Genomic DNA, 14862 nt, shown 5'->3' with positions numbered 1-14862 from the left:
ATCTTTGATATTATTCTTTCTTCTATCAATATATTTTATAAATTATTTTAATAAAAATATAAGTTATTTGTGGATATTTATTGAATTTTACAGCCAGTTTCTTTTATCTAACTTTTAATGAGAATTTGCCCATTATCACTAAATAGTCTTTGAAAATATTCATAGAGGCTATGTGTAATTTAACTCTTCCCCAAGTCATCAGATATTTGGTTACTGAAAATCGTTCATTATTCTAAATACACTTTGAGGAAAATGTTTTATTCATATATTTTTGGCCAAATCTCTGTCACTGTTTCCTTAGAATAGATGGCCAGAAGTGGAATTACTGAGTCAAACAGTATAGATAATTTTTAGCCTCTATTTTGGTGGTTAAATGTACCTCACATAAAATTTACCATTTTAACCATTTTTAAGTCTACAGTTCAGTGGCATTGTTGTGAAGCCAAAGTATAAACGAACATTTTAAACAACTCCCTGGCCCATTCTTTAAAAGCTGAGGCCCTGTAGGAGGTAGTGAAACTAACACTCAAATACTGTGAAATCTCAAGTCAGGCCTTGACTTCCGTCTTCCTATTGATTGTAGGAAGTGAAACTAACACTATTAAATTCTATGAAATCTTGACTCGCGCTCCCGCCGCCTCCGCACCCAGCCATGGAGCGGCCGCCGCTGAGCGTCCTGCTCCTCGGCGCCGCCGGGTTGCTGCTCCTGCTCCTGCTCCTGCCCCTCTCCTCTTCCTCCCCTTCGGACGCCTGCGGCCCCTGCGAGCCGGCCGCCTGACCGCCCCTGCCCCAGCGGGCCTGCCAGCTGGGCGAGACCCGCGACGCGTGCGGCTGCTACCCGGTGTGCGCCCGCGGCGAGGGCAAGCCGTGCGGGGGCGGCGGCGCCGGCAGGGGGCACTGAGCGCCGGGCATGGAGTGCGTGAAGAGCCGCAAGAGGCGGAAGGGTAAAGCCGGGGCAGCAGCCGGAGGCCCGGGGGTGAGCGGCGTGTGCGTGTGCAAGAGCCGCTACCCGGTGTGCGGCAGCGACGACGTCACCTACCCCAGCGGGTGCCAGCTGCGCGCCGCCAGCCTGAGGGCCGAGAGCCGCGGGGAGAAGGCCATCACCCAGGTCAGCAAGGGCACCTGCGAGAGCAAGGTCCTTCCATTGTGACACCCCCCAAGGACATCCGGAATGTCACTGGCGCCCAGGTGTACTTGAGCTGTGAGGTCATCGGAATCCCAACCCCTGTCCTCATCTGGAACAAGGTAAAAAGGGGTAACTATGGAGTTCAAAGGACAGAACTCTTGCCTGGTGACCGGGACAACCTGCCTATTCAGACCCGGGGTGGCCCAGAAAAGCATGAAGTCACTGGCTGGGTGCTGGAATCTCCTCTCAGTAAGGAAGATGCTGGAGAATATGAGTGCCAGGCATCCAATTCTCAAGGACAGGCTTCAGCATCGGCAAAAATTAGTGTTTGATCCCTCACAATGAAATACCATTGGAAAAAGGTGAAGGTGCTGACCTATAAACCTGCAAAATATACCCGTCTGCATCACTGAAAGTCCTGGATAACTACAGCCCTGTTCTTGCCTAATAACCAGTTTCTTTTCCTCCAACCCACTAACGCTTAGTTATATTCACTGGTTTCACATAGAGGAAATCCAAAATAAAGATAACACATCAAGACAATCTACAAAAATTTATTGTCTGTTTACAGAAGAAAAGCATGCATGTAATTAAAATCAATAAAATGCTTTAAAAAAAAATTCTATGAAATCTCAAGTCAGGCCTTGACTTCTGTCTTCTTCCAGACTGTATATGGAGTCTCTCTTAAATGTGTGGCCTCTCCTGGCTAGCAGCTTTCTTAACATGTGCCACCAGTCTCTCCCTCATTTCCAAACTTCTCCTACACAGTCAGCGTTCATTCATGTGGTCATCAGACCTTATTGTGTACATATCAGATTTCGGAGTGTCTTCCATCCATCAGGCCCTGTGTTACGCGCACAGGACAAGAGCACACCTCCCCAGCTCCTGAGAAACTCCCTGAGCTCCTCCTCACAAATTCCAGCTACTCTATCCGCAACATGCACATATGGAGAGTGAATTTCTCCTTTATCATAACACTTCGCTTTATATATTTTTATATGTTTACTGTTATTTTGCAACCCAGAATCAAAAGTTTGAACATTCAGCAGCGCCGTGTTACTCTGGACCAACTCAGTCCTCCAGCTGAGTCACTGGGCATTCCCCGCAGGAAGTATTTAACGGATTTCCAAGTTTTCAACTTTGATCTTCAACATGCACATTAAATGTTTCTATCATGGTATTTCTAATTTTGAGGTCAAATTACATTCCCTGGTTATTCACCAAAATACTGCATTTTTTGGAAAAAGTTTCCTTTTCCCAAACCTAACTTTAAGAATACCTCATTTGAAGAAGACAGGGTGTCTGCCTACTGGAAGTTAGGGAAAACGAAGGTAAGCGATCTGCTCACTTTCCCTGAGCCCCGGGCGCGCCCAGAGACCCGGCTCTGAGCACCCGCTCTCCTTGGCGGCCCCACCTGTGTCCTGTCACCTGGGCCGGCGACCCGCACGAGAACACGCCAACTCCCCCGACGGCGCGGGCTGCAGGAGCGCGCCTCCAGTCCCACAGCAACCAGCGCGGTCAAGACAACTACGCAACCACGGACAGCGGCGGCACAGAGCTGAGTCCCCCGCTCCGGAAGGAAGTCGACGCGGCCACCTCCTGGCCAGGACTACCCGGACCGCCGACGGGGCCCGGCCTGTGCCGGGCCTGGTGGTCTAGCCAGCGGCGCCGACGCACCTGCCAGGGGATCCGGCCCACTCCCGACGCTCGCGGCTCCTGGCGCTCCAGACTCGGGACTCTCCTCGCGTCTGACGCTCCCGGCTCCCGGCGCTCCCCGCTACTGGCACTCCCGGCTACCAGAGCTCCCGCACCGACTGCTTCCGGATTCCGGGCTCCAGGCTCCCGGCGCTGACCTGAGGCGCGGCCCGGCAGGCAGTGTCTGTAAGAGCGCTGCCGGAAGCCCGCCCAAGGCTGCCTCCAGAGGCCGAGCGCTGCGTGGCGGAGGATTGAGGGGCTGCTCCGGGATTAGGCTTTGGGCTCGGGTAGAGTTTCTCTTCCTGGATCAGACTGAGGATTCAGGATTTTTTTTTTTTTAAAGATTTTATTTATTTGAGGGGCGCCTGGGTGGCTCAGTCGTTAAGCGTCTGCCTTCGGCTCAGGTCATGATCCCAGGTTCCTGGGATCGAGCCCCGCATCAGGCTCCCTGCTCGGTGGGAAGCCTGCTTCTCCCTCTCCCACTGCCTGGTGCTCCCCCCGCTTGTGCTCTCTCTCTCTCTGTCAAATAAATAAATAAAATCTAAAAAAAAAAAAAGATTTTATTTGAGAGAGAGAGAGATCACAAGCAGGGGGAGGGGCAGAGGGAGAGAATCCTCAAGCCGACTCCCTCCTGAGCGTGGAGCCTACGGGGGCTTGAAGGGGGCTCAGTCCCAGGACCCTGAGATCATGATCTGAGTCAAAGTCGGAGGCTTAACCTACCGAGCCACCCAGGCGCCCCAAGGGTTCAGGAATTTTTCAGTTCCATCTTTCAGGCAGGATTTGGCCAATGAGGTTAACTCCAAAGTTGGGAGTTTGGTAAAAGTGGGTGGATGGTGCTGCCATTTAACTGAGAAGTGAGAGAAATTCCCGGAAGCAAGTAAGAAGCAAATTTCGGGAAGGTTTGAGAATGGAGAAGCGGGAGGTTAAGATAATGAATTTAGTTTAGGACTTCCTGAATTTGAAGCTAGTAAGGTACTGTTCTCAAGTAGTTATAAATGTAGATCTGCCATTCCAAAGAGGTGGGGGCTGAGATTCATTGAGTGGGGAGGGAGAATAATAGGAAACAATAAAATTCCCCAGATACTGAATTAAATGAGAATAGAAGAGATGTAGAGAGGGTATGGATTTGAATTCTGACTCTTCTATTCATTACTCAGGGATTGTAGACAAGGTACTTTCATCATTACCTTTTGGATGGTGTAAGAATCAACTTAGCTGACTTCAGCAAAAATGGTATAGTAGGGAGCCCCAGGGTCCATCCTTTCCCAAAAACATTTTTAAAACCCGGCATAAACTGTCAGAAACCACCTTATCAGACCGCAAAAGATAGTCAAAGGTTTACAGCAAACAAGCAAATGTGCAGCCAGGAAAAAGGCAACTGAAACCAGGCAGGAGATGTTTACATGTTTTCACTTATTCTAGCTTCATTACCTTTGCCAGCCTTCATTCCCAGCTTGGATAATCTGGCTCTGGAGGGAACAGAGACTTTGTCTTAAGGAATTATGTTTGTTTTGACCTGTGTGGGGGTTCTGTGAGGGACTGATACTATGGGCTTACCTTTGTTTTCCCTAACTCAAATTTTCTCAGGGCACAAAAACAGCTGCTTAGGGAATGTAATGTTCAAAAACAGTGAAACGCAAATGAACCAACTACTGCTTGGGGCAACAAAACCCAAAAAACAGTTGGGGCAAAGGACAGGCTGAAGGACTAGGAGGAAAAGCATGAGAAGAAAAGCCAGGAGTGTGATTTTTTGGAGGAATAAGGGCTTTGGAAAACTCCTGTGTATACGGGGGCATCTAGAAAGCATCACACTTGCCCAGGACTCATGCTCAGAAAAGACTTGAGAACACATAAGATTATAATTCTGGCTGATCTTTAGGCTGTTGAAGCTGATGAGAGAGCAAAAGGCAAGCTGAGGGCAAAACAGGAGCTGACACCCCACGTTTAACATTCCTCAGGCACTGGTGACTGCCTAAGAAAAAAGGCAGGAGAGAAACAAATGGTCAACTGATAAATATCACAGTCATGCAGGACATGAAACTCCACTATAATTTTTAACTGTCTTAATGATTTACAAGAAAAACACAGTCTTAATAATTGGATCTCCAGGAACCTATAGACTCAATTTCCTGGAGCCCTAATGACACCTTCACCTCCTTAGGATAGAAAACCCTGTATAATCAGTCACTCCTTACAATCACAATACAGCTCTTTCTGCCCATGGGTCTGTCCCTATGCTCTAATAAAAACACCTTTTTGCACCATAAAATGTCTCAAGAATTCTTTCTTCACTGTTGCACTTGACAATCCCGCATCAAATGCAAAATAAACAAACCTTTTAGAATTTCTTAAAAAAAGAGTTTTATTTGAGCCCAAGTGAGGACAGCTGCCCCAGATACACAATCTTCACAAAGAAGAGAGTGCTCTGGAGAAAAAATGTTTAATACAGGGTTATATATGGTTTTTGTTGTTGTTGTTGTTACACCAAGATTATAAATCATCATGAGGAAGGACATTCCAGAAAATTATAAACTTTATCTTATGCCTTTGGTAAGTGCAATCTTGTAGGCTTTGGAGGTATGGGAATAGAATTTAGGGAGATTTTTACTTTTTTAGTTGAAATTTTTTTTTAGATTATTTGCTAACAAAGCAGATGTACAATGTGTGCTGGGGCAGAAATAGGGCCTCTGCTTTGAAGTTTGGTTAAGTCATTCTGATCTTGGTAAAAATTAAAGTGTGGCTTCCCTGGGAGCCCAGGAGTAGGGCCCACAAACATTAAAAGTTGAAACTTTCCTTTGTCAAGGCTCAGCACGAGCAGGAACTGGAGGCAGAGTTATTTTTTTTTTAAAGATTTTGTTTATTTATTTGAGATAGAGAGAGAGAGAAGGAACACAAGCAGGGGGAGAGGGAGAAGCAGGCTTCCCGTGGAGCAGGGAGCCTGATGCAGGGATCCTGCGATCATGACCTGAGCCGAAGGCAGACGCACAACAACTGAGCCACACAGGTGCCCCTGGAGGCAGAGTTATAAATAGCCCGCCTAAACATAGAAAGAATGCCCCAACACAGAGCCAATTGGCAAAGACCTGAGAGTATTTTTTTTAACTTTTCTAAATTTTAAAAAAGATTTTATTAATTTATTTGAGAGAGTGAGAGAGAGAGAGAGTGTGCACATGAGCAGGGTGGGGGGAAAGGAGCAGAGGAAGAGGGAGAGGGAGAAGCAGATTTCCTGCTGAACTTGGAGCCAGATGTGGGCTTCACCCGGGGCTCAGTTCCAGGACCCTGAGATCACAACCTGAGCCAAAGTCAGATGCTAAAGTCACTGAGCCATCCAGGTGCCCCTTTTAACTTTTCTCCTCTCTTTCTTTTCTTTCTTTCTCCTTTCCTTTTTCTTTCTTTCTTTCTTTCTTTCTTTCTTTCTTTCTTTCTTTCTTTCTTTCTTTCTTTCTTTCTTTCTTTTTCTTTCTCTTTTTTTTAACTCCAGGCATTTAGAAAATCTCAAACCACTAGCTGAGCATTAAGCTAAAGGATAGACACTTCAGAGATCACAGATGACAAAGAGTACAGTCTTCACAAAAAACAGTTTTTAAAAGTCATTAACCAATAGCAAGCAACCCATAGCAAGCAACAACAGGAAATCTTGCAGAGGAGAGCGATTCTGTAGAGTTGCCACGTTACAATCCTCAAAATGTTTAGGTTTCAACAAAGTTATGTGGCATGCCAAGGAACATGAAAATAAGGTCCATTGAAAGGAAAAAAGAAATTAACAGAAATTGTGCATGAGGAAGCACAAACATAGGATTTATTACACAAATGCATTGAATGGACTATCTTAAATATGCTGAAAGAGCTAAAGGAAAATATGGACAAAGAACTAAAGGAAACCAGAATAACAGTGTCTCAACAAACAGAGAATATTAATAAAGAGACAAAAATGATAAGAAACCAAATAGAAATTTTGGGAGTTGAAAAGTATAATAACTGAAATGAAAAATTCACTAGAGGTGCTTAGCCACAGATTTGAAGAAGCAGAAGAAAGAATGAGAACACGTAGAGATAGGGCCATTGAAATGATCAAGTCTGGAGGAACAGAAGGAGAAAAGGATGAAGAAAAATGAACAGAGAGAGCCTCAGGGAACTGTGGGACATCATCAAGAATACCAACATATGCATACTGGGAGATCCAGAAACAGATGAGAGAAATAAAGGGGCAGAAATTTGAGGAAATAATGGTCAAAAACTCCCCAGATTTGGTAAAAGATTAGGAAGCAGCACATCAAAGAAGCTCCAAGTAGGAAAACTCAAAGAGAGCCACACCAAGACACTTTATAATCAAATTGCTAAAAGACAAAGACTAGAGCAATTTGTCCCATTCAAGAAATTATCATTAAGATCAATAGCCAATTTCTCAGCAGAAACCATGGAGGCCGGAAGGATAATATATTTGAAGAACTGAAAGGGGGAAAAAAAAAATGGCAACCAAGAATTCCATACCTATCAAAACTATCATCCAAAAAAATGAAGGATAATTAAAGATATTTCCAGATAAATGAAAGCTGAAAGAGTTCATTACTTGTTGGTCTGTTCTATTGCAAATGCTAAAGGGAGTCTTTTATTTTGAAATGAAATAACAGTAGACAGTAAAGTGAAGCCAAATAAAGAAATAAAAAACACTGGTAAAGGTAACTACATAAGTAAATATAGAAGCCGATAGTATTATATTTTTAGTTTGTAACTCCTCTTTTTTCCTATATGAAATTAAATAGACAACACATAAAACAATAATTATAAAACTATGTTAATGGACTTACAATTTATAAAGATGTAATTTGTGACAATAATACATAGAAAAGGGGGATGGATGGAGATATATAGGAGCATAGTTCATACTATTGAATGTAAGTTGGTTTTAATTCAAACCAGGTTGTTTTAAGTTTAATATGTTAATTGTAACCCTAAAGGTAATCACAAAGAAAATAAATAAAAAATATACATAAAAGGTAATGGAAAGGAAATCAAAATGGTATTTAAAAAGAAAACAACTAAAAACAAAAGAAGACAATAATGGAGAAACTGAGGAACAAAAAAGAAGACATAATAGCAAAATGGCAGAAGTTCATCATGAGAAGTAACTGCTTCAACTCTTCAAATAAAAGGAAGAGATTGGCAGAACGAACTCATTAAAAGAAAAACAAAAGCAAAAACCCTCCATTCATATTTGTCTACAAGAAATTCACTTTAGATCCAAAGACATAAATAGCTTGAAAGTGAAAGAATGGAGAAAAGACATTCCATGCAAAAAGTAACCAAAATATAGCAGGGAAGTCTATACTAAGACAAAATAATTTTATTTTATTTTATTTTATTTTATTTATTTATTTATTAGAGAGCGAGCAAGAGAGAAAGAGCACGAGAGAGAAGAGGGTCAGAGGGAGAAGCAGGCTCCCTGCTGAGCTGGGAGCCCAATGTGGGACTCAATCCCAGGACCCTGGGATCATGACCTGAGCCGAAGGCAGTCGCTTAACCAACTGAGCCACCCAGGCGCCCAAGACAAAATAAATTTTAAGTCAAAAATTGTTACAAGAGGGCGCCTGGGTGGCTCAGTTGGTTAAGCGACTGCCTTTGGCTCAGGTCATGATTCTGGAGTCCCTGGATCGAGTCCCGCATCGGGCTCCCTGCTCGGCGGGGAGCCTGCTTCTGCCTCTGACCCTCCCCCCTCTCATGTGCTCTCTCTCTCTCATTCTCTCTGTCTCAAATAAATAAATAAAATCTTTAAAAAAAAATTGTTACAAGAGACAAAGGAGAATATTATATATTAATAAGAGTCAATACATCAAGAAGATAGAAAAATAGGGGCATCTGGATGGCTCAGTTGTTTAGGTGTTCAACTCTCGATTTTGGCTCAGGTCATGATCTCAGGGTCCTGAGATCAAGCCCTGCATCAGGCTCCTCACTCAGCAGGGAATAGACTTGAGATTCTCTCTCTCCCTCTCCCTCCACCCCTCCCCTTGCTCTCTCTAAAATAAATAAATCTTTTTTTTTTAAAGATTTATTCATTTGAGAGAGCGAGAATGAGAGAGAGCACATGAGAGGGGGGAGGGTCAGAGGGAGAAGCAGGCTCCCCGCCGAGCAGGGAGCCCGATGCGGGACTCGATCCCGGGACCCCAGGATCACGACCTGAGCCGAAGGCAGCCGCCCAACCAACTGAGCCACCCAGACGCCCAATAAATCTTTTTTTTAAAAGAACATTTATAAATATATACACATCTAACAACAGAGCCCCAAAATATCTGAAGCAAACATTGACAGAATTGAAGGGGGAAATAAGATAGTTCTACAATAATAGCTGGAGACTTCAATACCCAATTTCGATTTTTTTTTTTTACTTCATTTATTTGAGAGAGTGAGAGCGAAAGAGATCACAGAAGAAGAGGGAGAAGCAGACCCACCACTGAGCAGGGAGCCGATGTGGGGGTCTCGATCCCAGGACCCTGAGATCATGACCTGAGCTGAAGGCAGACGCTTAATCTACTGAGCCACCCTGGTTCACCCCCCCATTTCAATATTTGATAGAACTAGAAGTAATATTAATAAAGAAATAGACACCATAAACCAATAAGATCTAAAAGACAAATACAGAACATACAATAATCACATAATACATATTCTTTTAAATGAACATGAAACATCTCTTAAACCATATGTTATGTCACAAATTTTCAGTAAATTTAAATAATTGAAATTATACAAAGTACTTTCTCTGACCTCAGTGGAATGAAGCTAGAAATCTGTGACAGAGAAAAACTGGAAAAGTAGCAAATATGTGGAAATTAAACAAAACACACTTAAACTGTCGGTCAAAGAAAAAATCACAAGGGTAATTAGAAAATACTTTGAGATGAATTAAAATAAAAACACATCATACCAAAACTTAGGGGATGCAGAGAAAGTGTTCAGAGGAAATATATAGCTGTAAATGCCTATATTAAAAAAGAAGGAAGGTCCCAAATTAACAACCCAAATTACACTCTAAAGAACTAGAAAAAGAAAAATGAAACCCAAAGCCAGCAGAAGGAAATAATAGTGATTAGAGCAGAGGTATATGAAATAGTGAATAGAAAAATAGAATAAAATAAAAAATTGGTTTTGGAAAAGATCAACAAAACTGACAAAATTTTAGATAGACTGACAAAGAAAAAAGAGGGAAGGCTCAAATTACTAAAATCAGAAATGTAAATGGGGGCATTATTACTGACCTTATAGAAATAAGGATTATAAGAGAATCTATGAACAATTGTACATCAACAAATTAGATAACATAGATGAAATGGAGAAACTCCTTAAAAACACACAAACCACCACCACTTGCTTAAGAAAAAATAGAAAATATAAATAGATATAAGATATTGATTGAATTAGTAATTAAAAACCACCCAACAAAGAAAAGCCCAGAATCAACTGGCTTTACTGGTGAATTCTATCAAACATTCAAAGAAGTATGTGCCTGACACAAAAGAACTACTCAATATTTTGGATATGGATATTAGGATATGCAAACTGGTAATTCTCATAATTATGCAAAGTAAATGGGCTGGTTTAAAAATATATAAGAAAAGCAGGGGCGCCTGGGTGGCTCAGTCCATTAAGCAGCTCCTTATTTCAGCTCAGGTCATGATCTCCCGGTACTGGGATCAAGCCCCACCTTGCGCTCTGCACTCAGCGGGGAGTCTGCTTGAGCATTCTTCCTCTCCCTCTGCCCCTCTCCCTGCTCGAGTGTGCTCTCTCTCTCAAATAAAGATTTTCCTTATTTGAGAGAGAAAATGAACCGGGGAGGGGGGGAAGGGCAGAGGGAGAGGGAGAAGCAGACTCCCCAGTGAGCAGGGAGCCCAGTGATGCAGGGCTTGATCCCAGGATCCCGAGAATATACCTGAGCCAAAGTCAGAGGCTCAACCGACTGAGCCACGCAGGCACCCTGATAAATAAATCTTTTTAAAAAATGTGTAATAAAAACCTAGAGAGTGCTTTGAAAACCATCAGGCAATTACATAAAAATCTCAATTATTATTTCAAAGAAGAGGGTAACAGTATAGATGTGACATGTATGATGGTATTGCTCTGCTGTGATCATAGCAATAATTCAGGCTAGAATTCTCCTTTACTGTGTATTCAGCATTATCGCTCAGACATTCTAGAATGTAGTGGATGTGATAACCCCTTTGTTATTTAGACTAACAGGTTTCCATGATATTTTGCTGCAAGTCCAATGCACCAGGAATAGTTTTTTTCTTTATTAAAACAAGATTTTTAAAAAAGCTGTCTTTCAGCACCCAACATCATTGATAGAAACTTCTTTACTGTGATAAAATTCTAGAAATCTGAGTTTGGGGCCTTGGTGAGGAACCCCTTCTCTTCCCCACAGGTAAAGTGGGACGTGGGTTTTCTTGCTTTTGCCTAGAGACTGGGTACTTGAATCTCTGTGTTATCTCCTTATCCTGCTAGAGTCTTCCTTTTTAGCCTGGATGATACCGGCATGGGGATCATTCCTTGACCAGGCCTACAACTCTGTCTTCCCTTGACAGAGCAGTCACTGACTACCACCTGCCCAACAGTGAAAAGTTTTCAACTTTCTGAACATCTTTCATAGCCAGAACAACTATGTTAAAATAATATTATTACCAAATAACTTGATAATAATATGGTATTATTTTGTATCTTACAAAACCATTTGACATGACCTGTAGCGCTGGGCTTTAGCAGACAAAGTGAGTTCATCAACAGTTGAAGTCATGACAAGAATGAAAGCACCTTGATGAATATGTTTATGGTATAGATTGTGGTGATGGTTTCATGGGTTTACACTTATCTCCAAAACTCATCAAGTTATATACATTAACTATGTATAGCTTTTTGCATGTCAATCATATCTCAATAAAGTGGTTTTTTAAAAAGTGAAAACACCTCCTGTTCATTAAATTTTTACTACAAGGCAGGTGTTATGCTAAGTTTTTATATATATTCTTTAATCTTCTTGACGATTCTATGAGGTAGGTATTGTTATCATCCCCATTTTGCAGATGAGAAGACTGAGTTTCTGAGAAGTTGAGTGCTAAAGACTACAAAGTGCTTTGTAAGTCATCAAGGTAGGAGATGATCTCAGGAATGCCTGACTCCAAAGCAGGGGCTCTTAACCATTATACTATAGTGCCCTCCTGCCTCCTATGATGGCATAAAGAATTGTATCAGAATGGATAATTTGTGGTTGAAACCCCTGCATGGGTACTCTTAGTCTAATTTTTCCCCATAGTAATACTTGAAGATGCAACAGGATAGGAGCAGCTGATGAGGTTGAATCTTTCATTGTCTGGCAGAATAGAAGCTGGAAGTTCCTCCCTTCTACCCCTTCCACCTTGTGATGGATTTTGAGGAACTTTCAAACTTAGTGGGCAGTTTTGAGAATTACCTGGGCTACAGGTGAACACATATATTAGAACCTTAATTTAACAACTGGATAAGACTTGAATGTGGTAAAAGACCCATTTGTTCAACCAACAAGCAATATGGTACTACATACTACATTAGAATAAAAATACAGTAATAAAACACAGGCACAAAATTTGAGGATATTGTAACTATCTCATAAGATAACACAACATTTTAAGAGAAATGATGAAACTTTTAGGCATGCTTTTTTAAGCCAAAGGACCATTAGAAATGAGGAAGAGCGTTTGGATCTTCATAAGGCATCTTAAGTAGTTGTGTGATCTCGAAAGTCTTGGGCTTTGGTTTCCTCATCTAAAAAAAAAAAAAAAAATCCAAAACCTTGCTTTAGGGAGAGTCTATTTTTGAAGTAGGTAGCAAAACAATTTTGGGTGGCCAAATCTCTGTGAAAGTGTTTTTTAATTATCTTTAGCCAGTGGTAGTTTATTTCAGTGATTACACTGGTTGTTATAAATGGCACTATCTGATTTTTTTTTTTTTAAAGATTTTATTTATTTATTTGAGAGAGAGAGAATGAGAGAGAGCACATGAGAGAGGGGAGGGTCAGAGGGAGAAGCAGACTCCCTGCCGAGCAGGGAGCCCGATGCGGGACTCGATCCAGGGACTCCAGGATCATGACCTGAGCCGAAGGCAGTCGCTTAACCAACTGAGCCACCCAGGCGCCCGGCACTATCTGATTTTTATTTATTTATTTATTTAACAAATTTCACTTGGCTTACTGGTAATTAAACAGACACGAAACCTGGATATGTTGCGGCGCAGTGTTCTCCAGCTACATATCCCTCTGTCGTGGCAATTAAGAAAAACATTTCCTGAATTTTGCACTTTCAGTGCTTAAAGAGTTTTAACATCTAATGGACACGCACAGCCAAACCATGTATTTATTGGCTATACGAGAAATGATGAGCGATGACTATTGTGGGAGTGAATTCTCACCCGGTTACTTTTGCCTGAAGAGTACCTGTGAGCACTGTCACACCCAGCCAAATCCGAAAACGAAATAGACCGACATGAAGCAAAAAGCCCCTGCCCTGCCCCCATCACCCCTAAAAGCTTCCATCTGTACATCGTTAGCTCTGAGTCCCCTACTTTTCACTGAACACGTTGATTTCTAGCAAACGCGCTCTCCTTAGTTTTCAAGGCGGGGCCGAGAATGGGGGGCGGTTCGGTCTGTCACGGAAGTTCCCTCTAGGAACGGTTTTTCCCTCCCGCCCAGCCGCCCGCCTACTCCAGCCACTAGCCCGCGGCCCAGGAGGAAGGCGCCTCGCAATGAATTCCTTAGGTAACGTCCGCCCCTGCGATCCCGCTGGGAGTGGTAGTTTGCGTGAGTCCCCCATTGCCCGCGCGCAAGAGCAGAGGGGGCCCGGTAGAAACTACGTTTCCCAGGAGCCCTCGGACCAGGGGCGGAGCCGTCCTAGGGGGCGGGGCTCCAACCGGAGGCGGTGATTGTGGCGCCTCATTCATAAATGCCGCGACGATTCTTGCTGTGCTTTGAGTGGACTGAGAGGCCGGGGGACGGCGGAGCGGTAATTTGTGGGTGAAAGGAGCGGGGGGAGCTGGTGTGTTTGCAGCCCTGCATCTAAGAGTGTCGGCGGGGCGTGGGAGGGACCCTCTCCGGGCCTCCGGGCTGGCTCGGCGGGGCGCGGAGGGAGCCGGACGCCGGGCGACCCTGCGGCGGAAGCCAACATCAATTCTGTGGACGTCCTTGCTTCACGCTGTTTTGTGGGGAGCCTGCCTTTAAAGGACGCTCACCGCCTGTGGTTTTGGCTGTACTTCAAGCTGCTGTTTAGAAGCGCAGGGGTCACAGTCGGTTCGAAAAGAAAGTGTAAAGTGGCATTGCTTTCTGTCCTCCTTAAGGGCCGATCATCAGATGATCATCAGTCAAGAGCTGTTTTTTAAAGCTTTCCTGTGGATTCGTGGTTTTCAAGAACATGTATTTTGGGAGACTGATAAATCATCTCCCAAATCAACTAGTTATACGGTCGGAGGGTGACTTTGAATAAACTGTGTGTGTCCACTTTTTCCCGTCAGGATGCAGAGAATTTATTCCCCCAAACTGCTTCAAGAATGTTTACATAGCACTCTCTGGAGGTTTCGAGGCTGTGAATTTGTTTCAGACAGATATTGATATCTAAAAAATCCTAGTCCACATGCTAATCCTTTCTAGACATTTTGCTATATATATGTTCCCTTTAGTTTGCCTGAATATTAATAATAAATAGGAGATTAAGGTGAAACAGTATTTTTATTCTTCATGCTGACAGTAAATACACTGAGGATCATATTCATGAAATTAAAATGAAGGAATAGAGGTGTTTTAAGTGTGGTTTGTTTGTTTTTTAAAGATTTTATTCATTTTGACAGAGAGAGAGAGACAGCGAGGGAGGGAACACAAGCAGGGGGAGTGGGAGCAGGAGAAGCAGGCTTCCCGCTGAGCAGGGAGCCTGATGCGGGCTCGATCCCAGGGCTCTGGGATCATGATCTGAGCCGAAGGCAGACGCTTAACGACTGAGCCGCCCAGGCGCCCCTAAGTGTGGTTTGTTTTA

The 14862-nt window shown here is 43.1% G+C and overlaps 2 protein-coding genes and 1 pseudogene across 7 annotated transcripts in view; 2 read left to right on the top strand and 1 right to left on the bottom strand.

The window, feature by feature from the left end:
• PARP4 (poly(ADP-ribose) polymerase family member 4) overlaps positions 1 to 3011 on the bottom strand; it is a 104047-nt gene extending 101036 nt beyond the window's left edge. The window contains 1 exon segment of the mRNA XM_081814698.1: positions 2804 to 3011. The gene's annotated coding sequence lies outside the window, so the exon portion shown is untranslated.
• LOC102733305 (insulin-like growth factor-binding protein 7 pseudogene) lies at positions 638 to 1746 on the top strand (annotated as a pseudogene).
• Positions 3012 to 13733: 10722 nt separating the features above from the next.
• CPAP (centrosome assembly and centriole elongation protein) overlaps positions 13734 to 14862 on the top strand; it is a 46603-nt gene continuing 45474 nt past the window's right edge. For 4 of the 6 annotated variants that reach the window (XM_081814696.1, XM_031037923.2, XM_081814695.1 and 1 more), the window contains exon 1: positions 13734 to 13842. The gene's annotated coding sequence lies outside the window, so the exon portion shown is untranslated. The remainder of the gene's footprint in view (positions 13843 to 14862) is intronic. The other 2 variants (XM_006742306.3, XM_081814697.1) reach the window with 2 other exon arrangements.

Source organism: Leptonychotes weddellii, chromosome 3, assembly GCF_054177405.1.
Source record: "Leptonychotes weddellii isolate Sample4059 chromosome 3, ASM5417740v2, whole genome shotgun sequence".
NCBI lineage: Eukaryota > Metazoa > Chordata > Mammalia > Carnivora > Phocidae > Leptonychotes > Leptonychotes weddellii.
The sequence above is the reverse complement of the archived record's forward strand: the minus strand, read 5'-3'. Positions and strand labels throughout refer to the sequence as shown.